This window comes from Phaethon aethereus (assembly GCF_964289735.1).
Source record: "Phaethon aethereus genome assembly, chromosome: 17".
Taxonomy (NCBI): domain Eukaryota; kingdom Metazoa; phylum Chordata; class Aves; order Phaethontiformes; family Phaethontidae; genus Phaethon; species Phaethon aethereus.
The window spans coordinates 30,969-56,804 of NC_138593.1; positions in this window are offsets into that span (position 1 = coordinate 30,969).

The following is a 25,836-nucleotide window of genomic DNA, read 5'->3' on the forward strand; positions in this document are numbered from 1 at the left end:
AGAGAGAGGATGACAGTGACAGGACCAAGGCAGAGAGATTGAGAAAGGAAAAAAAAAGACAACGATGGGTAGCAGGCCAGAAGGACAAGACAAGAGGAAAGACAGAGGGATGTAGAAACAGGTGAGAGACAGACAGACAGAAAGTGGGATACTGCAGAAGAGTGAGGGACAGGGAGCAGGATGCTGGCATGGAGAGCTGATGAGAGCAACAGAGAGAATGACATGAGAGGAAAAACAGGGACAGAAAGGTAAAGCCATAAATAATAGAGACAGGGAGCAGGACAGAAGGTCAGAGTGAATAAGAGATGAACAGGAGGGAGGACAGGGACAGTGAGATACAGAATGAAAAAAAACCCAGCAACAATGAACAAGACAAAGCGGTAGACAGAGACAGAGAAGGAAGGAGGGATAGAGACAGGAAGGCAGGGACATGGAGTGGCACGTAAAGGCACAGAGAGGAAAAGAACACCACTGAACAGGCCAGAGAAATTGTGGTGAGAAAGAGATGGCTACTGATCTGGATAAAGAGATGGAAAAGGGTAAAACAGTGATGGGCTGCAGGACAAAGACAGAGGATGAAATAAAACAGGGAGAGGGAGCAGGAAAAATGTGTAGAGAGAGAAAGGAGTGGTAAAAGAAGAGAGAGAAAGGGAGAGAGGAAGAAGGAGCAGGACAGAAGAGTAGAGAGAAGATGGGTAAAGCAAAGCAAAGCAAATCACAGCAGTGTGGGAAAGAGAGACGGCCAGGGGAGGGGAGGGCCCAGGATGCAAAAGAGGGTGTTGCCAGAATTTGCCGGTTCAGATTCTTTTTCCTTCTTCTCTCCTCTCTTCCTCTTCTGTAACTCCAGCGGCTTGGCTGTCCTCCACCTAAGAGAATACGTGGGTATCTTACAGCTCTTATGAGACAAGCCTTCCTAGACATGTAGCCTCACTCATGCGCTACATGGCCGTACCATGCTGCTGGTGATGCGTACAAACCCTGCGGTGCACATTGGTGGTCTGTGAACTACAAAGAGGGATTCTTCCTCACCTAGAGATTCAGGCTCTCTTCCCTGCAGTGGGAGGCAGCTGCCAGCCAGATGGCCTTCAATTTCTTCTTCTTTACTTTCTCTGGCCTCTCCAGCTTCAGCCGCAGCAGCTGCTGTCCACAGCCAGTAAGCGCTCTACCTGTCCCTTTTTGTCCTCATGCCACGAGGAGAGCGAGGCCGGGGGGAGACAACCCACGTAAGCCTGAGATGGGTCCGGTCAACAGCATCCCCAGGGAGGAACGGACGACAGCATCCTCGGCGCAGCCTCTGGGAGAGGTACCTTTCCTTACCGGCAGGCAGTAGCGAGCGCGTCAGCATCGCTTCGCGGGCACCGCGGCGTCACGTTGCCGTTACCGGCCGACAGCGCGATACCGCCGCTTGGTCACCGTGCGGCAGCGAGCGCGGCGGGGGCGCACGCCACTGCACGTTCACGGCCCCCGTGTTGCGGAATGGACTTTTGGTCACCAGGCGGCAGCAGCGAGGGCGGTGTGTCGCTGCACAGCACCTGCAGCCTGGCACCAGAGCTCCGCTACTGACCTTTGGATGCTGGGCGGTAGTAGCGAGGGCAGAGGCGTGTGCTCTTGAGTGTGCAGGCGCACCCCTTTTGGTGGTGCAGCAGAAAGCCCACAGAAGGCCACACGAATCAGGCAGCAAAGCTACACTTTGTGCTGTGATACGGGGCCTGGTAGCAAGAAGCACGACGGGGCTGCCCACCAGCCAAGCCCACGAAAACTGTACTTCCCTGTGCACCCTGGGGAACCGACGTGATCAGACAGAAGCGCGTGCCGTGGGAGGCAACCTTCCTCGCTATCTGGCCCCGGGGGAGCGCCGTTTCTCCCCCTTGCGCCGACAGGGCCGGTAGCCCTGCTCTCCCCTGGGCAGTCCCCGCCACACGGCCCCACCCACGGTCCAGCCTCGCTACCCCAGATGCTCGGCCTTAGCTCCTCCCTTGGCTCACCCCAGCCCCTCCACGGCCACCCAGGACAGAGGCAGCACTAGCCCCTCCCCCAGCAGCCACCCTGCTTATAGGGGGGGCCCGTTGCCATCAGCCTCAGTGCCTGCACCTGGGGATCCTTGGCCCCAGCCCACAGCTGGAGCCCAGCTGGAACAGGGGGCCATTGCCTGACCTCTACCCCAGGGCATCACCTCCTGCCCTGGGCTCTGGCACAGCCCCTTGCCCGGTGCGAAGAGAGTGGAAACGCAGCCGGGAAGGCAAAGGAGGCGGCGGCGGCGAGCGTTTATTGGGTCACATGCCTAACAAGTGCCTGGAGCGAGTCTGCCCTGGGGCTCGGGGCCTGCCCCTGGGACACCTCGGCAGTCGTTCCTGGAGCCACGCTCGTCGCTCCGGCAGGGAAATGGCGGCCAGGTGGCTCCCGGAGCGATGGGCTGCTGGGCAGAGGCAAAGGCCACTGAAAATGAGGAGCGGGCCGCAGGACGGAAGAAGAGAGGAGAAAAGCGGCAGCTGGCTGGATGGCGGGGGTGCAGCGAGAAAGCGGGAGGCGGGGAAGGGGATGGCGAGAGAAAGACGGAAGAGACGAGGACAAGAGAAAGAACAGAAGCACAGGGAGAGAGGGAAAAAAGGGAGCAGGGCACAGCGAGGGAACGCAGCAGCAGGGACAGAGGAGCAGAGGCAGAAAGAGGGAATGGAAGGAGAACAGAGAAAGAAAAATAAGCACAAGGGAGCAGGATGGAGGTGAAGAAAAACCTGGGATAAGTAGCACAACAGAGCGGGATTAAAAAACAATAGGAGCATGCAGTGAGAACTGATGGCACAGGGAGCAGGACGGAACAACAGAGAATAAAAAAGAAAGGAGGAGCATGAGAGAAATGGGGGGGAGGGGGACAGATAAAAGGACAGAGCAACAGAGGGCAAGAGGAGCGGGACACTGGGACAGAATGACAAAAGAGGGGCAGCGAGCAGGACAGAGCGGTAGAGACACGAGAAGGACAGAGGGATAGAGAGACAAAGAGGGAGGTGAGGACTGCCAGAGAGATAACGACCGGAGGGGTCGGGCACAGAAAGACGGAGGCAAGGAGCAGCAGAGAGTGATGGAGAAAGAGAAGGATGAGGAGCAGCACAGAGGGTTATAAAGAGAAAAGTAACACCTGCAAAAAGGACTAAGGAGCAGAGATGGAAAGGTACGGGGAAAAGGACGGTAAGACGGAGAAAGGAATAGGGTCAGGGAGCAGGCCAAAAGGACAAAGAAAAAGGAGAGGAAGAAGGAAGCAAGGATAAAGGTGAGGACAGGGAATGGGAGGTACAGAGGGAGAAAAAGTAGGACACAGAACAGGGGACGGGGATTGAGTGATACAATGAGAAATGCATATTAGGACAGAGAGATGAAGAAGGTAAAAACAGCAACGGGCTGGAGGACCTGCTTCTCACACCCTTCTCGCTCCCGATGCCACGTCCCATTTTTGAGGCCACAGAACCGACATGAGACTGGGGAACTGGGGAGTGAAAGAAAAGGCACAGGAAACTTTTAAAAAAGAAAAAAACAAGAGAGCGCAAAACGGCAAAAGGGAATGGGATAGGGATGGGGAACAGACAGAACAAGAGCAAAATGAGAGAGATGGGACACCGGACAGAAAGTGAGAAGAAAAAAGGGATGGAAAGCTGGATCTAAGGATGGAAGAAAACCAGGAAAAAAACCTGGTATTTCTTACACAGTGTGGATAATGAAAATGAAAATATTCTACCAGCTTGAACAGAACTGCTTACAGTAGTGGCTTACCCTGCATCTACTCTAAGTTAGCATCCGTTTCGTGGCAGGGTATGCAGAAATATAAAACCCACGATAAAACATGGAAGGAGAAACATACTTATAGGAGTAAGCTAAATGGATTATGGCCACGAGAGCTAATATTACTCAGTCTCGATCCTAGCTCGTACAGTCAATAAATATTCAGATCTCCGTATATAATTTCTGCAAATTCCACATTTATTCATGCTCCTCAATTAGAAAAAATAAATTGCGTTCTCTCAGTATTAGATATAGGGTTGTTTGAAGATGCTGTGAACGTAAGGAGAGACTTCTCTTTTGCAGGTTCTTTGGAAAACCTACACTGACCCTGAAATTGAGCGAGAAGAGTATGAGAAAATGAGAAAAGCTTACTGCGGATTACTTCGGTGGACACGACACATTAAGGTACGTACGGGCACCCGGAACGCAGAATCAGTTTCAAATCTGGTCCACGGTGGAGAAAAAGCCTTGGCTGCTTCGGTCGTCTGGCTTTTTCAAATCAACGGCGACCCTAAGTTCGCTCCCATGCCTGTGCCGTGAAGAGGGGAAAGATGTTTCTACGTTGCATATAACGAGTTGATCTTCTATGCAAGTATTAATACATTGCTTTCCCCTGATGTGTTTCTTGGGTATTGTACGATATTTTCATCGGTCATGAATAAATGCTGTTGAAGAGTTTTTACTATTACTGACTTCGGGTATTTTTGGCTTGAAAGAAAACCAGGAAAATGCCATATAGGAACTAATTTAATTTTAATAGTCTCTGAACTTCCAACATTTGAAAGAAAAAAATAATAGAGTAAGTGCAGGAGTCTGCAGCCATTACCAACAGAAGCAGCATTAGTAAGCTTCTCAATATTCTTTTGTGGTATTTCATGGGAGAAAACATTGAGCCTAACATTTCTCATGTGTAACTTCTCAGGGGCTGGAGGCAGGAGGAACCCGACACTCTTAGTAAGCTGCCTGAGAATCACAGCTTACGATTAATGTCCTCTGGTCGCACGGGATGAAGCAGAGGTATAACTGATTTCTTGTCCATGTATCTGGAAAAAGCTTTTCTCAAATCTGTGCAAAAGAAAAAAAATGCTATTATAATAAGACAGTCATGGCACAAAGCCACGTTACATGAATTCTCTGTTACAATAAGATAATTTTTATCAAGAAGATTTCCTAGAATCATAGAATACCTGAAGTTGGAAGGGACGGATAAGGATCATTGAGTCCAACTCCCTGCTCCTCGCAGGACTACCTAAAACTAAACCGTGTGACAAAGAGCATCGTCCAGATGCTCCCCGAACTCTGATGGGGCTCGGCACCCTGACTGCTACCCTGGGGACCCCATTGCAGTGACCGACTGCCCTCTCGGTGGACCTCTTCCTAATGTCCAATGTGAACTTCCCCTGATGCAACTTCGTTCCGTTCCCTCGTGCCCTATTGCTGGTCGCCGGAGAGAGGAGATCGGCCCTCCCTCTCAGCTGCCCCCTGAGCAAGTTGTAGACTGCGATGAGGTCACCATTGGCCTTCTCTTGTCCTGCACTTTGGCCACAACAACCCCATGCAACGCTACAGGCTTGGGGAGGAGTGGCTAGAGAGCAGCCCAGCAGAAAGGGACCTGGGGGTGCTGGTTGACAGCCGGCTGAACATGAGCCGGCAGTGTGTCCAGGTGGCCAAGAAGGCCAACAGCGTCCTGGCCTGTATCAGGAATAGTGTGGCCAGCAGGAGTAGGGAAGTGATTGTGCCCCCGTACTCGGCACTGGTGAGGCCGCAGCTTGAATACTGTGTTCAGTTTTGGGCCCCTCACTACAAGAAGGATGTTGAGGTGCTGGAGCGTGTCCAGAGGAGGGCAACGAAGCTGGTGAGGGGTCTGGAGCACAAGTCTGATGAGGAGCGGCTGAGGGAACTGGGGTTGTTTAGTCTGGAGAAGAGGAGGCTGAGAGGAGACCTTATCGCTCTCTACAATTACCTGAAAGGGGGTTGTGGCGATGAGGGTGTTGGTCTCTTCTCCCAAGTAACTAGCGATAGGACAAGAGGAAATGGCCTCAAGTTGCGCCAGGGGAGGTTTAGATTGGATATTAGGAAAAATTTCTTCACTGAGAGAGTGGTCAGGCATTGGAACAGGCTGCCCAGGGAGGTGGTGGAGTCGCCGTCTCTGGAAGTGTTCAAAAAACGTGTGGATGTGGCGCTTCAGGACATGGTTTAGGGGACATGGTAGTGCTGGATTAATGGTTGGACTTGATGATCTTGAAGGTCCTTTCCAACCTAGTGATTCTGTGATTCTGTGAACCGAGAGACCTCAGCCGCACCCCATACGTCTCGCGTTCGAGATCTTTGACCGTCTCGGTCACCCTCCTTTGGGCATGCTCTAATAGTTCGATGTCCTTAGCGTTGCTCAGCAGCAACGTTATCAATTGCGCTATAACGCTGTGTGAAACTCAACTGAATGGAAATGAAATGGCGGGCTAAAGGGACAAACGTATGATTTAAGGCATGCACAGCAATGGTAGATGTCTCTCCGTAGCCCCTGTATTTCGTAGTACACCTGCATTTCAAATGAATGGTGTGAGAATGTAAAAGATATGCAGCATGGCCACGTAACCCTTTGGGGATGATACCTGAAGGAAAGAAGATCTAGAAAGAGGAAGCGGTTGGTATTTCAGTTTTGTTAACAGAATTAACATACTGCGATCTCCATGTTCCTTCCCTCTTAAATTGAAAATGCTACCCAAAACCGCTGACGTAGGTAAATTTTTAGCTAGACATCTGAGCAAAAGAAAGGTTTGAGTCCCTGTTATGGGAAGAAAGGAGGAAAGCACTGGCATTCCTGCCCCCGATAACATTTGCAAAAGGCTCGGCCGCTGCGTGAGAACGTTCCTTGGAAAAAAAATTAGTCTTAGTACTTGCTCATTTATTCTTGGTTTGTAGTTTATTTTGCCACACACGCTACAAAATGTGTAAGCTGCAAGACTACGTTTTGTAGCCAATGTAATCTTCTGCAGGAAAAGCTATCTAAAAGAGTACACAAAATCCCATTCGTCAACAACTATCTGAACTTGTTTCGTATAAAACCCCCCAAAAGCCGTACAAACAGACCCGGGAACCCTCACTGTGAGAATCTTTCCATTCTGCCTGGGGCAAAATAAGTACTTACCGTAAGCACCTTTGTCTGGCTCTCCGCTGCTAGCGGACTGGTACTCTAACACTGTCTGGTACGCGCTGTAGCCTAGTTGCTGCTACGTATTTACCGCAACCTGATTTGATACTCTCGCAAAGAGATCGACGAAAAACCCACCCTTTCTTTGAAAAAATAAAACCCAAAAAACCACAGTGAGGAAGAGCAGATGAATGCATTTCTAAATAATAACCCACAGCTTGTAATCACACCAAGAGCGGGTCTGACAATGGGGTATCCTAATCAAACGCCTTGCACACCATAATAACGAATGCGCTCTTTTTTCCAAGCGGCAAATCAAATATAAACGCAAATATAATTTTATTTTTGTCACGTGACTGTTCTTCTACAGCAGCCAGTGGGTTCAGAATTATCAACAGAAAGAACAGGACAAGCTAAACGGACATGGAAGCCTCATCTCCATAAGAAATTATTTAAAACAAACAAAAATCCACAGTTTACACTGGGTTGGCTTAGGGACTGCCTCTTTTAAAGTGCGTGGCGGGATAAGCGGTGGAATTGGTCGCAAAATTCCACTGCCTAACGGGAGACAGCCCTTCGCCTCCCAAGGCAAATTTTTCAAAACGTTGTACTATTGTCCAGTTTTACTAACTATGATGGGGTTTCCCTACGAACATGAGTTGAGGACATTTCGCTGTGGGTTCATTTGATGCTAAATTAAAGTTTCAGGAGGCACAAACAACCAAGCATGAGAGGGAAAGTAAGCTAAGATACTGTCTGCCGTACAAAATTTGTTCGAGATTGTGCCTGCCGGAATCACATAAACCCTACAATTACCTAACAAGTATGGTGAAGTCACTACAGGAAACAACCCCGACGTTTTGCAAAGCTCTTTTTCTGTCAAGAAAATGACCTTTTATACAGTGTCTCTATTGGAATGCAGGTTCCTTCCTATTCATTCTGCCAAGTTAGCTGTCATGGAAATGCTGAGATCTTAAATGGCCAAGCAACATTCATAATTCTTCTTCTCTAACTACGAAGAATTTCAGCAAATAGGAACACTGCCTAAAGCAAAATTCTGTGTCTGTTTCAAATCAAATATCTAAGCCAGGGACAGGTGTCTGTAGAAAGATTAATCTAAAAAAGGAATTTAAAGATAAGACAGTACTCACTTTTCTGAAATTTCTTCCAGTAGTTCCCTCGATTTCGCAGCCAAACCCAGCCGTCGAAATTCTGGCGTGACAGAGAGAACGGTAACGTGTCCGTGCAGTTCTTCTCTAGCTGCGAAGCCTGACACTTCACCAGTTACTGTGAATGGACAGACCATAAAGGCAGTAGTGACCTTGGAGTAATGCACCACCCAGAGCTATACATCTTTACAAAAGAACCAAGCAGCTTATAAATGAACATTGCAATGATTGCGGTGAAGGCTCAAATGGGGATGTCTACTCAGCGATTCAGCAAATGCTAAAAGTGTCATTTTGCTCAAGTATTACAGTAGTTTCTTAACTAGTGTAAAAAAAAAATTTTTTGGGGCAAATTCATCATTTGAGGCGTGACTGCCAAAGGCAAATTTTAAGCAATTCTTGTGAGCCTTTAAATGAGCAGAATTCAGAATCTGACAAAAATAATGGTGGAATGAAGGGCTAGAAGCCCAAAACTAACTTGCCATCCTGGCAACTATTGGAGACTTTTGGTGACTGTGGGGGAAATAGAGCTTGGGAAGCTTTGCCAGTCAGGCAATAAAAAGGTAAGGCCCTGCAAACATGGTATTTTTAAGAAAAAAAAAGGGGAGGGGGGGGAACGGACTTGTTTGAGGGGGCCTTCTTTGCAGTTCCTCTCCTTTCTACATGGAACAAAACCAGTGTTATTTTGCTAATGAATATTCACACTTCTGCATGGTACTCTTATAAACATTACAGTCACTGCTAATACATAACTGATGTGATGAGTATGGAGAAACCTTCTGTACAGTCAATGCTTTAAGCTTTCTGATGTTAAGTACTTTATTTCCCAGTTCCCCGCAAAAAGACCTTTATTCTGCCCACTCCCCCATCCCCAAAAAGAGGGGAAAAAACCACAGAGTTCTACTCGGAATGATTTCTGAAAAACACAAACATTCCACAGCACATAAGCAACTGACATGCAGACCCAGAGCTTTCCCTTACAGGACAATGCAAAAACCAAGCTCAGCATTTTTTACTTACTGACAACCGACATTGTGTGAGATCAGAGCTGAGCACAAGGACTTAGTTCCAGGATTGCAGAAAACCTTTTACACGTACATTCACCCATATGAAACCTGGGTGGACATCACCGCAGTCAAGAGTCCTTGCCGCACTAGGAACAACAAACTGAAAACTAATGCTAGGAGTCCTACATAATACCCATAGACATTTATGAAATGGGAAGCCACAGTGTAACATTCCTCTTCCTGGTTGGGTATTTGGAAAATGCAAAGAGTAAGAAAATCTCCTGCATTTTAATCGCTCAAATATGCAACACGGTAAGACAGTAATGCTGGAAAACCCGGCACTGTGGAGTCGCACCACAGTCACCGTAACCCATCAGCTTCCCACCAGGCACCTCAGCAATAATGAAATACTTGAGCCAGAGGGCTTGGTACTACAGTAGAAGAGTATTCCGTACTGCGGCGCTGGATTAAGGAGCAAGCTGTCACTGCCAAGACTGTCGCCGCCAGGACTGCCACCACCTGCACTAGGCCCCGCGCCTCCTCTGTGGTGGCCGGCGGCAGCGGGAAGGATACAGTCTCCACCAGCAGGTCCAGGTTGCTGCGTGGGATACTAGTGCTCATCACGGGCCCGGAGTGAGGGGGAGCCCCTTGCGTGCACCTGTGGGCCAGGCATGGCAGAGAGTGAGTCCGGGCCTTGGGGGCAGGGAGAAGAGCACAAAGAAAGGTGGATGGGTGCCCACATGTTGTTGAAGCAAAGTATGTCATCACAGGTGAAGGCGTTGAGCGTTGTCATGCTGCTCCTGGTGCCACCGCCATCCCAGAATTGATCCCGCCACCCAAGGCTTCCTTCCACCACGGAGAGATGGCAGCAGAGCACCCTGGCCCCACACCCACTGGGCCATGAGCTGCTGCGGGCCGTACCGGGTAGAAGTGGCAGAGGGGCTGTGGCTGGCTGCGGGCACTGACAGCAGCAGGAGGGCGGCTGGAAAGACTGAGCCTGCCTGTGGTGGAGGAGAAGCGGCGGGGCTGGGGTGGGGATACGGTTTGCTTTCAGAGGTTTAGGGATCAGAATGCGTCGCGGAGAAGGAACACGTCACATAAGCAAGACCTTGAAGCAATCAGCAGGTGTGTCTTCATCATCTGCAAAAACAGATTGCTGGAGGCCACTTACAGATCACAGAGAAGTAACTCTGGGCTGGCAAGAGTGGCATTCAGTCATAAAGATGGTGTTCCAGATGCTAGAGAATCCTCTCTGATCCCAGAAGTCATCAGGGATCATAGACACATACCTCCAGCACAGCTAGAGTGGCGTTCTGGTCAGAGAGACTGTTTTTCCTTGGCTACAGAATCCCCTCTGATCCCAGAGCTCCTCCCAGACCTTTCAGACATACTTCTGGGACACCTAGAGTGGTGTTCCGGTCCTAGACATGGTACTCACGTGCTTAGAGAGTCACCTCCAATCCCGAAGTTCTCCCGGATCATGGAGATGTACCTGGGGAATGGCTAGAGTGGCATCCCAATAACAGAAACAGTATTCCATCAGTTAGAGGGTCGCATCCTATCCCAGATGTCCTCCTTGATCATGGACAGATACCGCTGAGATGACTAGAGGGGCATCCTGGACAAAGAGACGTTGTTCCATTGACGACAGAGTCAATAGAGGACCAAAAGGGGTGGGAGGTTGCAAAGCTGTGGGAGGCTGGAGGGGAGGTACAGGCCATAAAAAGTGGAGGCCGAAAAAGGATGGGAGGCCGCAAAGGTGTGGGAGGCTGGAGGGGAGGTAGATGCCAAAAAAAAGTGGAAGTTAAACAGGGGTTGGAGGCCAGAAAGGTGTGGGAGTCTGGAGGGGAGGTAGAGGCCAGAAAAAAGCGGAGACCAAAAAATAGTGGAGGCCACGAAGGTGTGGGAGGCTGGAGGGGAGGTAGAGGCCAGAAAAAAGCAGAGAAGGAAAAAGGGTGGGAGGCCGCAAAGGTCTGGGAGGCTGGAGGGGAGGTAGACGCCAGAAAAAAGGGGACGCCGAAAAAGGGTGGGAGGCCGAAAAGGTGTGAGAGGCTGAAGGGGAGGTAGAGGCCAGAAAAAAGTGGAGGGTAAAAAACGGTGGGAGGCCGCAAAGGTGTGAGATGCTGGAGGGGAAGAAAAGTCCAGAAAAAAGTGGAGGCCGAAAAAGGGTGGGAGGTTGCAAAGGTGTGGGAGGCTGGAGGCGAGGTAGAGGCCAGAAAAAAGTGGAGGCCGAATAAGGGTGGGAGGCCGCAAAGGTGTGGGAGGCGGGAGGGGAGGAAGAGTCCAGAACAAAGCAGAGGCCGAAAAAGGGTGGGAGGCCACAAAGGTGTGGGAGGCTGGAGGCGAGGTAGAGGCCAGAAAAAAGTGGAGGCTAAAAAGGGGTGGGAGGCCGCAAAGGTGTGAGATGCTGGAGTGGAGGTAGAGGCCAGGAAAAAGCAGAGGCCAAAAAAGGGTAGAAGGTTGCAAAGGTGTGAGAGACTGGAGGGGAGGTAGAGGCGAGAAAAAGGTGGAGGCCAAAAAAGGGTGGGAGGCTGAAAAGCTGTGGGATGTGGCACGGGAGGAAGAGACCAGAAAAAAGCAGAGGCCCAAAAAGGGTGGTAGGCCGCAAAGGTGTGGGAGCCTGGAGGGAAGGTAGAGACGAGAAAAAAGCAGAGGCTAAAAAGCTGTGGGAGGCCGCAAAGGTGTGGGAGGCTGGAGTGGAGGTAGAGACGAAAAAAATGCGTAGGTTAAAAAGGCCTGGGAGGACACAGAGGTGTGGGAGGCTGGAGGGGAGGCCGAAAAAGGGTAGAAGGTTTCAAAGGTGTGGGAAACTGGAGGGGAGTTAGAGGCTAGAAAAAGATGGAGGCTAAAAAACGGTGGGAGGCCGCAAAGGTGTGGGAGGCTGGAGGGGAGGTAGAGGCCAGAAAAAAACGGAGGCTGAAAAAGGGTGGGAGGCCGCAAAGGTGTGAGATGCTGGAGGGGAGGTAGAGGCAAAAAATAGTGGAGGCTAAAAAGGAGTGGGAGGCCGCAAAGGTGTGGGAGGCTGGAGGGGAGGTGGAGACCAAAAAAATGCGGAGGTTAAAAAGGGGTGGGAGGCCGCAAAGGTGTGGGAGGCTGGAGAGGAGGTAGAGGCCAGAAAAAAGTGGAGTCTAAAAAGGGGTGGGAGGCCGCAAAGGTGTGAGATGCTGGAGGGGAGTTAGAGGCCAGAAAAAAAGGGCAGTCCGCAAAAGGGTGGGAGGCCGCAAAGGGGTGAGAGCCTGGAGGGGAGGTACAGGCCAGAAAAAAAGTTGAACAGGGTTGGGAGGCTGCAAAGGTGTGGGAGGCTGGAGGGGAGGTAGAGGCCAAAAAAAAGCGGAGTCCGAAAAAGGGTGGGAAGTTGCAAAGGTGTGGGAGGCTGGAGGGGAGGTACAGGCCAGAAAAAAGTGGAGGCTAAAAAGGGGTGGGAGGCCGCATAGCTCTGGGAGGCTGGAGGGGAGGTAGAGGCCAGAAAAAAGTGGAGGCTAAAAAGGGGTGGGAGGTCGCAAAGGTGTGAGATGCTGGAGGGGAAGAAAAGTCCAGAAAAAAGCGGCGTCCGAAAAAGGGTGGGAAGTTGCAAAGGTGTGGGAGGCTGGAGGGGAGGTACAGGCCAGAAAAAAGTGGAGGCTAAAAAGGGTTGGGAGGCCGCATAGGTGTGGGAGGCTGGAGGGGAGGTAGAGGCCAGAAAAAAGTGGAGGCTAAAAAGGGGTGGGAGGCCACATAGGTGTGGGAGGCTGGAGGGGAGGTAGAGGCCAGAAAAAAGCTGAGGCCGAAAAAGGGTGGGAGGCCACAAAGGTGTGGGAGGCTGGAGAGGAGGTAGAGGCTAAAAAAAAGAACAAATTAAACAGGGTTGGGAGGCCGCAAAGGTGTGTGAGGCTGAAGGAGAGGTAGATCCCTGAAAAAATCGGAGGTTAAAAAGAGATGGGAGGTTGCAAATGTGTGGGGGTGTGCTGGGGAGGGAGAGGCCAGAAAAAAGCGGAGGCTGAAAAATGGTGGGAGGCCGCAAAGGTGTGGGAGGCTGGAGTGGAGGTAGAGACCAAAAAAATGCGGAGGTTAGAAAGGTCTGGGAGGACACAGAGGTATGGGATGCTGGAGTGGAGGTAGAGGCCAGGAAAAAGCAGAGGCCGAAAAAGGGTGGGAGGCCGCCAAGGTGTGCGAGACTGGAGGGGAGTTATAGGCTAGAAAAATGTGGAGGCCAAAAAGGGTGGGAGGCCGCAAAGGTGTGGGAGGCTGGAGGGCAGGTAGAGGCCAGAAAAAAGTGGAGGCCGAAAAACGGTGGGAAGCCGCAAAGGTGTGGGAGGCTGGAGGGGAGATACAGGCCAAAAAAAAGTGGAGGTCGAAAAAGGGTGGGAGGCCGCAAAGGTGTGGGAGTCTAGAGGGCAGGTAGAGGCCAGAAAAAAGTGGAGGCTGAAAAACAGTGGGACGCCGCAAAGGTGTGTGAGGCTGGAGGGGAGATACAGGCCGAAAAAAAGTGGAGGTCGAAAAAGGGTGGGAGGCCGAAAAGATTTGGGAGGATGGAGGGGAGGCAGAGGCCAGAAACAAGGGGACGCCGAAAAAGGATGGGAGGCCGCAAAGGTTTGGGAGGCTGAAGGGGAGTTAGAGGGCAAAAAAAAGCAGAGGTTAAAAAGGGGTGGGAGGCCGCAAAGGTGTGGGAGGCTAAAGGGGAGGTAGAGGCCTGAAAAAAGCTGAGGTTAAAAAGGGGTGGGAGGTTGCAAAGGTGTGGGCGTGTGGTGGGGATTGAGAGGCTAGAAAAAAGCAGAGGCCGAAAAAGGGTGGGAGGCCGCAAAGGTGTGGGAGGCTGGAGGGGAGGTAGAGGCCAAAAAAAAGTGGAGGCCAAAAAAGGGTGGAAGGTTGCAAAGGTGTGCGACACTGGAGGGGAGGTAGAGTCTAGAAAAAGGTGGAGGCTAAAAAACGGTGGGAGGCCGCAAAGGTGTGGGGGGGCGGGAGGGGATGAAGAGACCAGAAAAAAGCAGCGTCCGAAAAAGTGTGGGAGGCTGCAAAGGTGTGGGAGGCTGCAGGTGAGGTAGACGCCAGGAAAAAGTAGAGGCCGAAAAAGGGTGGGAGGCCGCAAAGGTGTGGGAGGCTCGAGGGTAGGTAGAGGCCAGAAAAAAGTGGAGGCCGAAAAACGGTGGGAGGCCGCATAGGTGTGGGAGGCTGGAGGGGAGGTAGAGGCCAGAAAAAAGTGGAGGCTAAAAAGGGGTGGGAGGCCACATAGGTGTGGGAGGCTGGAGGGGAAGTAGAGGCCAGAAAAAAGCTGAGGCCGAAAAAGGGTGGGAGGCCACAAAGGTGTGGGAGGCTGGAGAGGAGGTAGAGGCTAAAAAAAAGAACAAATTTAACAGGGTTGGGAGGCCGCAAAGGTGTGTGAGGCTGAAGGAGAGGTAGATCCCTGAAAAAATCGGAGGTTAAAAAGAGATGGGAGGTTGCAAATGTGTGGGGGTGTGCTGGGGAGGGAGAGGCCAGAAAAAAGCGGAGGCTGAAAAATGGTGGGAGGCCGCAAAGGTGTGGGAGGCTGGAGTGGAGGTAGAGACCAAAAAAATGCGGAGGTTAAAAAGGTCTGGGAGGACACAGAGGTATGGGATGCTGGAGTGGAGGTAGAGGCCAGGAAAAAGCAGAGGCCGAAAAAGGGTGGGAGGCCGCCAAGGTGTGCGAGACTGGAGGGGAGTTATAGGCTAGAAAAATGTGGAGGCCAAAAAGGGTGGGAGGCCGCAAAGGTGTGGGAGGCTGGAGGGCAGGTAGAGGCCAGAAAAAAGTGGAGGCCGAAAAACGGTGGGAGGCCGCAAAGGTGTGGGAGGCTGGAGGGGAGATACAGGCCAAAAAAAAGTGGAGGTCGAAAAAGGGTGGGAGGCCGCAAAGGTGTGGGAGTCTAGAGGGCAGGTAGAGGCCAGAAAAAAGTGGAGGCTGAAAAACAGTGGGACGCCGCAAAGGTGTGTGAGGCTGGAGGGGAGATACAGGCCGAAAAAAAGTGGAGGTCGAAAAAGGGTGGGAGGCCGAAAAGATTTGGGAGGATGGAGGGGAGGCAGAGGCCAGAAACAAGGGGACGCCGAAAAAGGATGGGAGGCCGCAAAGGTTTGGGAGGCTGAAGGGGAGTTAGAGGGCAAAAAAAAGCAGAGGTTAAAAAGGGTTGGGAGGCCGCAAAGGTGTGGGAGGCTAAAGGGGAGGTAGAGGCCTGAAAAAAGCTGAGGTTAAAAAGGGGTGGGAGGTTGCAAAGGTGTGGGCGTGTGGTGGGGATTGAGAGGCTAGAAAAAAGCAGAGGCCGAAAAAGGGTGGGAGGCCGCAAAGGTGTGGGAGGCTGGAGGGGGGGTAGAGGCCAAAAAAAAGTGGAGGCCAAAAAAGGGTGGAAGGCTGCAAAGGTGTGCGACACTGGAGGGGAGGTAGAGTCTAGAAAAAGGTGGAGGCTAAAAAACGGTGGGAGGCCGCAAAGGTGTGGGGGGGCGGGACGGGATGAAGAGACCAGAAAAAAGCAGCGTCCGAAAAAGTGTGGGAGGCTGCAAAGGTGTGGGAGGCTGTAGGTGAGGTAGACGCCAGGAAAAAGTAGAGGCCGAAAAAGGGTGGGAGGCCGCAAAGGTGTGGGAGGCTGGAGGGCAGGTAGAGGCCAGAAAAAAGTGGAGGCCGAAAAACGGTGGGAGGCCGCAAAGGTGTGGGAGGCTGGAGGGGAGGGTAGAGGCCAGAAAAAAGCAGAGGGCGAAAAAGGGTGGGAGACCGCAAAGGTGTGGGAGGCTCGAGGGTAGGTAGAGGCCAGAAAAAAGTGGAGGCCGAAAAACGGTGGGAGGCCGCAAAGGTGTGGGAGGCTGGAGGGGAGGTACAGGCCAAAAAAAAGAGGAGCTCTAAAAAGGGTGGGAGGCCGAAAAGGTGTGGGAGGCTGGAGGGGAGGTAGAGACCAAAAAAATGGGAGTTAAACAGGGGTGGGAGACCACAAAGGTGTGGGAGGCTGGAGGGGAGGGTAGAGGCCAGAAAAAAGCAGAGGGCGAAAAAGGGTGGGAGACCGCAAAGGTGTGGGAGGCTGGATGGGAGGTAGAGGCCAGGAAAAAAGTTGACGTTAAACAGGGTTGGGAGGCCGCAAAGGTGTGGGAGGCTGAAGGGGAGGAAGAGGCCAAAAAAAAGCGGAGGCCGAAAAAGGGTGTGAGGCTGCAAAGGTGTGGGAGGCTGGAGGGGAGGTAGAGGCCAAAAAAAAGTGGGAGTTAAACAGGGGTGGGAGACCACAAAGGTGTGGGAGGCTGGAGGGGAGGTAGAGGCCAGAAAAATTTTGACGTTAAACATGGTTATGAGGCCGCAAAGGCGTGGGAGGCTGAAGGGGAGGTACAGCCCAGAAAACGTGGAGGCTAAAGAGGGGTGGGAGACGACAAATGTGTGGGATGCTGGAGGGGAAGTAAAGGCCAGAAAAAAGGGCAGGCCAAAAAGCGTGGGAGGCCGCAAATGTGTGGGTGACTGGAGTGAAGGTAGAGGCCAGAAGAAAGCAGAGGCTCACAAAGGGTGGTAGGCCGCAAAGGTGTGGGAGGCTGGAGGGAAGGTAGAGGCCATAAAAAAGCAGAGGCTAAAAAGTTGTGGGAGGCCAAAAATGCGTGGGAGGCTGGAGTGGAGGTAGAGACCAAAAAAATGCGGAGGTTAAAAAGGTCTGGGAGGACACAGAGGTGTGGGAGGCTGGAGGGGAGGTAGAAGCCAGAAAAAAGCAGAGGCCGAAAAAGGGTGGGAGGCCGCAAAGGTGTGGGAGGCTGGAGGGGAGGTAGAGGCCAGAAAAAGCAGAGGCCGAATAGGGGTGGGAGGCCGCAAAGGGGTGGGAGGCTGGAGGGCAGGTAGAGGCCAGAAAAAAGTGGAGGTCGAAAAAGGGTGGGAGGCGGCAAAGGTGTGGGAGGCTGGAGGGGAGGTACAGGCCAGAGAAAAGTGGAGGCTAAAAAGGGGTGGGAGGCTGCAAAGGTGTGAGATGCTGGAGGGGAAGGAAAGGCCAGAAAAAAGCGGAGGCCGAAAAAGGGTGCAAGGTTTCAAAGGTGTGCCAGACTGGAGGGCAGGTAGAGGCTAGAAAAAGGTGGAGGCCAAAAACGGGTGGGAGGTCACAAAGGTGTGGGAGGCTGGGGGCGAGGTACAGGCTAGAATAATTGGAGGCCGTAAAAGGGTAGAAGGCTGCAAAGGTGTGGGAGACTGGACGGGAGGTAGAGTCTAGAAAAAGGTGGAGGCTAAAAAACGGTGGGAGGCCGCAAAGGTGTGGGGGGGCGGGAGGGGATGAAGAGACCAGAAAAAAGCAGCGGCCGAAAAAGGGTGGGAGGCCGCAAAGGTGTGGGAGCCTGTAAGTGAGGTAGACGCCAGGAAAAAGCAGAGGCCGAAAAAGGGTGGGAGGCCGCAAAGGTGTGGGATGCTCGAGGGCAGGTAGAGGCCAGAAAAAAGTGGAGGCCGAAAAACGGTGGGAGGCCGCAAAGGTGTGGGAGGCTGGAGGGGAGATACAGGCCAAAAGAAAGTGGAGGTCGAAAAAGGGTGTGAGGCCGCAAAGGTGTGGGAGGCTGGAGAGGAGGTAGAGGCCAAAAAAAAGCAGAGGCCGAAAAAGGGTGGGAGGCTGCAAAGGTGTGGGAGCCTGGAGGGGAGGTAGAGGCCAGAAAAAAGCGGAGGCCGAAAAAGGGTGGGAGGCCGCAAAGGTGTGGGAGCCTGGAGGGGAGGTAGAGACCAAAAAAATGGCAGTTAAACAGGGGTGGGAGACCACAAAGGTGTGGGAGGCTGGAGGGGGGGTAGAGGCCAGAAAAAAGCGGTAGTTAAAAAGGGCTGGGATGCCGCAAAGGTGTGGGAGGCTCGAGGGGAGGTAGAGATCAAAAACTTGCGGAGGTTAAAAAGGTGTGGGAGGCCGCAGAGGTGTGGGAGGCTGGACGGGAGGTAGAAGGCAGAAAAAAGCGTAGACTAAAAGTGGGTGGGAGGCGGCGAAGGTGTGGGAGGCTGGAGGGGAGGAGGAGGCCATAAAAATGGGACGCCGAAAAAGGGTTGGAGGCTGCAAAGGTGTGGGAGGCTGGAGGGGAGGTAGAGGCCAGGAAAAAGCAGAGGCCAAAAAAGGTTGGGAGGCCGCAAAAGTGTGGGAGGCTGGAGGGGATGTACAGGCCAGAAAAAACTGGAGGCTAAAAAGGGGTGTGAGGCCGAATAGGTGTGCGAGGCTGGAGGGGAGGTAGAGGACAGAAAAAAGCGGAGGCCGAAAAAGGGTGGGAGGCGGCAAAGGTGTGGGAGGCTGGAGGGGAGGTAGAGGCCAAAAAAAGGGCAGGCTGAAAAACGGTGGGAGGTTACAAAGGTGTGGGAGGCTGGAGCGGATGTACAGGCCAGAAAAAAGCAAAGGCTAAAGAGGGGTGGGAGGCCGCAAAGATGTGAGAGGCTGGAGGGGAAGTAAAGGCCGGAAAAAAGCGGAGGCCGAAAAAGGGTGGGAGGCTGCAAAGGTGTGGGAGGCTGGAGAGGAGCTAGAGGCCAAGACAAAAGGGCAGTCCGCAAAACAGTGGGAGGCCGCAAAGGTCTGAGAGGCTGGGGGGGAGGTAGAGGCCAGAACAAAAGTTGACGTTAAACAGGGTTGGGAGGCTGCAAAGGTGTGGGATGCTGAAGGGGAGGTAGAGGCCAAAAAAAAAGGAGGCCGAAAAAGGGTGGGAGTCCACAATGCTGTGGGAGGCTGGAGGCGAGTTACTGGCCAGAAAAAAGAGGAGGCTAAAAAGGGGTCGGAGTCCGCAAAGGTGTGGGAAACTGGAGGGGAGGTAGCGGTCAGAAAAAAAGCGGAGGCCGAAAACGGGTGGGAGGCCGCAAAGGTGTGGGAGGCTGGAGGGAAGTTCAGGCCAGAAATAAGGAGAGGGCGAAAAAGGGTGGGAGGCCGCAGGAGAGGTACAGGGCAGAAAGAAGCGGAGGTCAAAAAAGGGTGGGAGGTCGCAAAGGTGTGGGATACTGAAGGGGAGGTAGAGGCCAGGAAAAAGCGGAGCCTAAAAAGGGGTGGGAGGCCGCAGAGGTGTGGGAGGCTGGAGGGGAGGTAGAGGCCAGAAAAAAGTGGAAGTTAAAAGGGCTGGGGGGGCCGCAAAGTTGTGGGAGGCTGAAGGGGAGGTAGATGCCAGCAAAAAGCAGAGGCCGAAAAACGGTGGAAGGCCGCAACGGTATGGGAGGCTGGAGGGGAGGTAGAGGCCAGGAAAAAGCAGAGGCAGAAAAAGAGTGGGAGGCCGCTAAGGTGTGGGAGGCTGGAGGGGAGGTGGAGACCAGAAAAAAGTGGAGGCTAAAAAGGGGTCAGAGGCCGCAAAGGTGTGGGATGCTGGAGTGGAGGTAGAGACCAAAAAAAAGGGCAGGCCGAAAAACGGTGGGAGGTTGCAAAGGTGTGGGAGGCTGGAGGGGAGGTAGAGGCCAGGAAAAAGCAGAGGCCGAAAAAGGGTGGGAGGCTGCAAAGGTGTGGGAGGCTGGAGGGGAGGTAGAGGCCAGAAAAAAGCATAGGCCGAAAAAGGGTGGGAGGCCGCAAAGGTGTGGGAGGCTGGAGGGGAGCTAGAGGCCAGAAAAAAGGGCAGGCCGAAAAACGGTGGGAGGTTGCAAAGGTGTGGGAGGCTGGAGGGGAGGTAGAGGTCAGAAAAAAGCGGAGGCTAAAAAGGGGTGGGAGGCCGCAGAGGTGTGGGAGGCTGGAGCGGAGGTAGAGGCCAGGAAAAAGCGGAGGCTGAAAAAGGGTAGGAGGCCACAAAGGTGTGCGAGGCTGGAGGGGAGGTACAGGCCAGAAAAAAGTAGAGGCTAAAGAGGGGTGGGAGGCCGCAAACATGTGAGAGGCTGGAGGGGAAGTAAAGGCCAGAAAAAAGCGGAGGCTGAAAAAGGGTGGGGGGCTGCAAAGGTGTGGGAGGCTGGAGAGGAGCTAGAGGGCAGAAAACAGGGCAGTCCACAAAACGGTGGGAGGCCGCAATGGTGTGAGAGGCTGGGGGGGAGGTAGAGGCCAGAACAAAGTTGACGTTAAACAGGGTTGGGAGGCTGCAAAGGTGTGGGATGCTGAAGGGGAGGTTGAGGCCAAAAAAAAGCAGAGGCCGAAAAAGGGTGAGAGGCTGCAAAGGTGTGGGAGGCTGCAGGGGAGGTAGAGACCAAAAAAATGGGAGTTAAACAGGGGTGGGAGACCGCAAAGGTGTGGGAGGCTGGAGGGGGGGGGGGTAGAGGCCAGAAAAAAGCAGAGGGCGAAAATGGGTGGGAGACCGCAAAGGTGTGGGAGACTGGATGGGAGGTAGAGGCCAGGAAAAAAGTTGACGTTAAACAGGGTTGGGAGGCTGCAAAGGTGTGGGACGCTGAAGGGGAGGTAGAGCCCAAAAAAAGGCGGAGGCCGAAAAAGGGTGTGAGGCCGCAAAGGTGTGGGAGGCTGGAGGGGAGGTAGAGGCCAGAAAAAAATTTGACGTTAAACACGGTTATGAGGCCACAAAGGCGTGGGAGGCTGAAGGGGAGGTACAGCCCAGAAAAAAGTGGAGGCTAAAAAGGGGTGGGAGACGACAAATATGTGAGATGCTGGAGGGGAAGTAAAGGCCAGAAAAAAGGGCAGGCCAAAAAGCCGCAATGTGTGGGTGACTGGAGTGAAGGTAGAGGCCAGAAGAAAGCAGAGGCTCACAAAGGGTGGTAGGCCGCAAAGGTGTGGGAGGCTGGAGGGAAGGTAGAGGCCATAAAAAAGCAGAGGCTAAAAAGTTGTGGGAGGCCAAAAAGGCGTGGGAGGCTGGAGTGGAGGTAGAGACCAAAAAAATGCGGAGGTTAAAAAGGTCTGGGAAGACACAGAGGTGTGGGAGGCTGGAGGGGAGGTAGAAGCCAGAAAAAAGCAGAGTCCGAAAAAGGGTGGGAGGCCGCAAAGGTGTGGGAGTCTGGAGGGGAGATAGAGGCCAGGAAAAAGCAGAGGCCGAAAAAGGGTGGGAGGCCGCAAAGGGGTGGGAGGCTGGAGGGCAGGTAGAGGCCAGAAAAAAGCGGAGGCTAAAAAGGGGTGCGAGGCCGCAGAGGTGTGGGAGGCTGGAGCGGAGGTAGAGGCCAGGAAAAAGCGGAGGCTGAAAAAGGGTAGGAGGCCACAAAGGTGTGCGAGGCTGGAGGGGAGGTAGAGGCCAGGAAAAAGTAGAGGCTAAAGAGGGGTGGGAGGCCAAAAAGATGTGAGAGGCTGGAGAGGAAGTAAAGGCCGGAAAAAAGCGGAGGCCGAAAAAGGGTGGGGGGCTGCAAATGTGTCGGAGGCTGGAGAGGAGCTAGAGGCCAAAAAAAAGGGCAGTCCACAAAACGGTGGGAGTCCGCAATGGTGTGAGAGGCTGGGGGGGAGGTAGAGGCCAGAACAAAAGTTGACGTTAAACAGGGTTGGGAGGCTGCAAAGGTGTGGGATGCTGAAGGGGAGGTAGAGGCCAAAAAAAAGCGGAGGCCGAAAAAGGGTGGGAGGCCGCAAAGGTGTGGGAGGCTGGAGGGGTGGTGGAGGCCAAAAAAAAGTGCAGGCCGAAAAATGGTGGGAAGTTGCAAAGATGTGGGATGCTGGAGGGGAGCTAGAGGTCAGAAAAAAGCGGAGGCCGAAAAATGGTGGGAGGCTGCAAAGGTGTGGGAGGCTGGAGGGGAAGTAAAGGCCAGAAAAAAGTGGAGGCCGAAAAAGAGTAGAAGGTTGCAAAGGTATGGGAGGCTGGAGGGGAGGTAGAGACCAAAAAAATGCGGAGGTTAAAAAGGGGTGGGAGGCCGCAGAGGTGTGGGAGGCTGGAGGGGAGCTAGAGGCCAGAAAAAAGCGGAGGCTAAAAAGGGGTGGGAGGCCGCAAAGGTGTGGGAGGCTGGAGGGGAGCTAGAGGCCAAAAAAAAGGGCAGTCCGCAAAACCGTGGGAGGCTGCAATGGTGGGAGAGGCTGGGGTGGAGGCAGAGGCCAGAACAAAAGTTGATATTAAACAGGGTTGGGAGGCTGCAAAGGTGTGGGATGCTGAAGGGGAGGTAGAGGCCAAAAAAAAACGGAGGCCGAAAAAGGGTGGGAGGCCGCAAAGTTGTGGGAGGCTGGAGGGAAATTCAGGCCAGAAATAAGCAGAGGGCAAAAAAGCGTGGGAGGCCGCAGGAGAGGTAGAGGGCAGAAAGAAGCGGAGGTCAAAAAAGGGTGGGAGGTTGCAAAGGTGTGGGATACTGAAGGGGAGGTAGAGGCCAGGAAAAAGCACAGGAATAAAAAGCGTGGGAGACCGCAAAGTTGTGGGAGGCTGAAGGGGAGGTAGAGGCCAGAAAAAAGTGAAAGTTAAAAGGGCTGTGAGGCCGCAAAGTTTTGGGTGGCTGGAGGGGAGGTAGATGCCAGCAAAAAGCAGAGGCCGAAAAAGGGTTGGAGGCCGCAAAGGTGTGGGAGGCTGGAGGGGAGGTAGAGGCCAAAAAAAAGGGCAGGCCGAAAAACGATGGGAGGTTGCAAAGGTGTGGGAGGCTGGATGGGAGGTAGAGGTCAGAAAAAAAAGAGGCCGACAAAGGGTGGGAGGCTGCAAAGGTGTGGGAGGCTAGAGCGGAGGTAGAGGCCAGAACAAAAGTTGACGTTAAACAGGGTTGGGAGGCTGCAAATGTGTGGGATGCTGAAGGTGAGGTAGAGGCCAAAAAAAAACGGAGGCCGAAAAAGGGTGGGAGACCACAAAGGTGTGGGAGGCTGGAGGCGAGGTACAGGCCAGAAAAAAGTGGAGGCTAAAAAAGGGTGTGAGGCCGCAAAGGTGTGGGAAGCTGGATGGAAGTTCAGGCCAGAAAAAAGCAGAGGGCAAAAAAGGGTGGGAGGCCGCATGAGAGGTAGAGGGCAGAAAGAAGCGGAGGTCAAAAAAGGGTGGGAGGTCGCAAAGGTGAGGGATACTGAAGGGGAGGTAGAGGCCAGGAAAAAGCACAGGAATAAAAAGCGTGGGAGACCGCAAAGGTGTGGGAGGCTGAAGGGGAGGTAGAGGCCAGAAAAAAGTGAAAGTTAAAAGGGCTGTGAGGCCGCAAAGTTTTGGGTGGCTGGAGGGGAGGTAGATGCCAGCAAAAAGCAGAGGCCGAAAAAGGGTTGGAGGCCGCAAAGGTGTGGGAGGCTGGAGGGGAGGTAGAGGCCAAAAAAAAGGGCAGGCCGAAAAACGATGGGAGGTTGCAAAGGTGTGGGAGGCTGGATGGGAGGTAGAGGTCAGAAAAAAAAGAGGCCGACAAAGGGTGGGAGGCTGCAAAGGTGTGGGAGGCTGGAGGGGAGGTAGAGGCCAGAACAAAAGTTGACGTTAAACAGGGTTGGGAGGCTGCAAATGTGTGGGATGCTGAAGGGGAGGTAGAGGCCAAAAAAAAGCGGAGGCCGAAAAAGGGTGGGAGGCCGCAAAGGTGTGGGAGGCTGGAGGGGTGGTGGAGGCCAAAAAAAAGGGCAGGCCGAAAAACGGTGGGAAGTTGCAAAGATGTGGGATGCTGGAGGGGAGCTAGAGGTCAGAAAAAAGCGGAGGCCGAAAAATGGTGGGAGGCTGCAAAGGTGTGGGAGGCTGGAGGGGAAGTAAAGGCCAGAAAAAAGTGGAGGCCGAAAAAGAGTAGAAGGTTGCAAAGGTATGGGAGGCTGGAGGGGAGGTAGAGACCAAAAAAATGCGGAGGTTAAAAAGGGGTGGGAGGCCGCAGAGGTGTGGGAGGCTGGAGGGGAGCTAGAGGCCAGAAAAAAGCGGAGGCTAAAAAGGGGTGGGAGGCCGCAAAGGTGTGGGAGGCTGGAGGGGAGGTAGATGCCAGGAAAAAGCAGAGGCCGAAAAAGGGTGGGAGGCCGCAAATGTATTGGAGGCTGGAGTGGAGGTAGAGGCCAGGAAAAAGCAGAGGCCGAAAAAGGGTGGGAGGCTGCAAAGGTGTGGGAGGCTGGAGAGGAGGTAAGGCTAGAAAAAAGCAGAGGCTAAAGAGGGGTGGGAGGCCGCAAAGATGTGAGAGGCTGGAGGGGAAGTAAAGGCTGGAAAAAAGCGGAGGCTAAAAAGGGATGGGAGGCCGCAAAGGTGTGGGAGGCTGGAGAGGAGCTAGAGGCCAAAAAAAAGGGCAGTCCGCAAAACGGTGGGAGGCTGCAATGGTGGGAGAGGCTGGGGTGGAGGCAGAGGCCAGAACAAAAGTTGATATTAAACAGGGTTGGGAGGCTGCAAAGGTGTGGGATGCTGAAGGGGAGGTAGAGGCCAAAAAAAAACGGAGGCCGAAAAAGGGTGGGAGGCCGCAAAGTTGTGGGAGGCTGGAGGGAAATTCAGGCCAGAAATAAGCAGAGGGCAAAAAAGCGTGGGAGGCCGCAGGAGAGGTAGAGGGCAGAAAGAAGCGGAGGTCAAAAAAGGGTGGGAGGTCGCAAAGGTGTGGGATACTGAAGGGGAGGTAGAGGCCAGGAAAAAGCACAGGAATAAAAAGCGTGGGAGACCGCAAAGGTGTGGGAGGCTGAAGGGGAGGTAGAGGCCAGAAAAAAGCCTAAAAAGGGGTGGGAGGACGCAGAGGTGTGGGAGGCTGGAGGGGAGGTAGAGACCAAAAAAATGCGGAGGTTAAAAAGGGGTGGGAGGACGCAGAGGTGTGGGAGGCTGGAGGGGAGCTAGAGGCCAGAAAAAAGTGAAAGTTAAAAGGGCTGGGAGGCCGCAAATTTGTGGGAGGCTGGAGTGGAGGTAGATGCCAGCAAAAAGCAGAGGCCGAAAAAGGGTTGGAGGCCGCAAAGGTGTGGGAGGCTGGAGGGGAGGTAGAGGCCAAAAAAAAGGGCAGGCCGAAAAACGATGGGAGGTTGCAAAGGTGTGGGAGGCTGGATGGGAGGTAGAGGTCAGAAAAAAAAGAGGCCGACAAAGGGTGGGAGGCTGCAAAGGTGTGGGAGGCTGGAGGGGAGGTAGAGGCCAGAAAAAAGTGAAAGTTAAAAGGGCTGGGAGGCCGCAAATTTGTGGGAGGCTGGAGGGGAGGTAGATGCCAGCAAAAAGCAGAGGCCGAAAAAGGGTTGGAGGCCGCAAAGGTGTGGGAGGCTGGAGGGGAGGTAGAGGCCAAAAAAAAGGGCAGGCCGAAAAACGATGGGAGGTTGCAAAGGTGTGGGAGGCTGGATGGGATGTAGAGGTCAGAAAAAAAAGAGGCCGACAAAGGGTGGGAGGCTGCAAAGTTGTGGGAGGCTGGAGGGGAGGTAGAGACCAAAAAAATGCGGAGGTTAAAAAGGGGTGGGAGGACGCAGAGGTGTGGGAGGCTGGAGGGGAGCTAGAGGCCAGAAAAAAGTGAAAGTTAAAAGGGCTGGGAGGCCGCAAATTTGTGGGAGGCTGGAGTGGAGGTAGATGCCAGCAAAAAGCAGAGGCCGAAAAAGGGTTGGAGGCCGCAAAGGTGTGGGAGGCTGGAGGGGAGGTAGAGGCCAAAAAAAAGGGCAGGCCGAAAAACGATGGGAGGTTGCAAAGGTGTGGGAGGCTGGATGGGAGGTAGAGGTCAGAAAAAAAAGAGGCCGACAAAGGGTGGGAGGCTGCAAAGGTGTGGGAGGCTGGAGGGGAGGTAGAGGCCAGAAAAAAGTGAAAGTTAAAAGGGCTGGGAGGCCGCAAATTTGTGGGAGGCTGGAGGGGAGGTAGATGCCAGCAAAAAGCAGAGGCCGAAAAAGGGTTGGAGGCCGCAAAGGTGTGGGAGGCTGGAGGGGAGGTAGAGGCCAAAAAAAAGGGCAGGCCGAAAAACGATGGGAGGTTGCAAAGGTGTGGGAGGCTGGATGGGATGTAGAGGTCAGAAAAAAAAGAGGCCGACAAAGGGTGGGAGGCTGCAAAGTTGTGGGAGGCTGGAGGGGAGGTAGAGGCCAAAAAAAAGGGCAGGCCGAAAAACGATGGAAGGTTGCAAAGGTGTGGGAGGCTGGATGGGAGGTAGAGGTCAGAAAAAAAAGAGGCCGACAAAGGGTGGG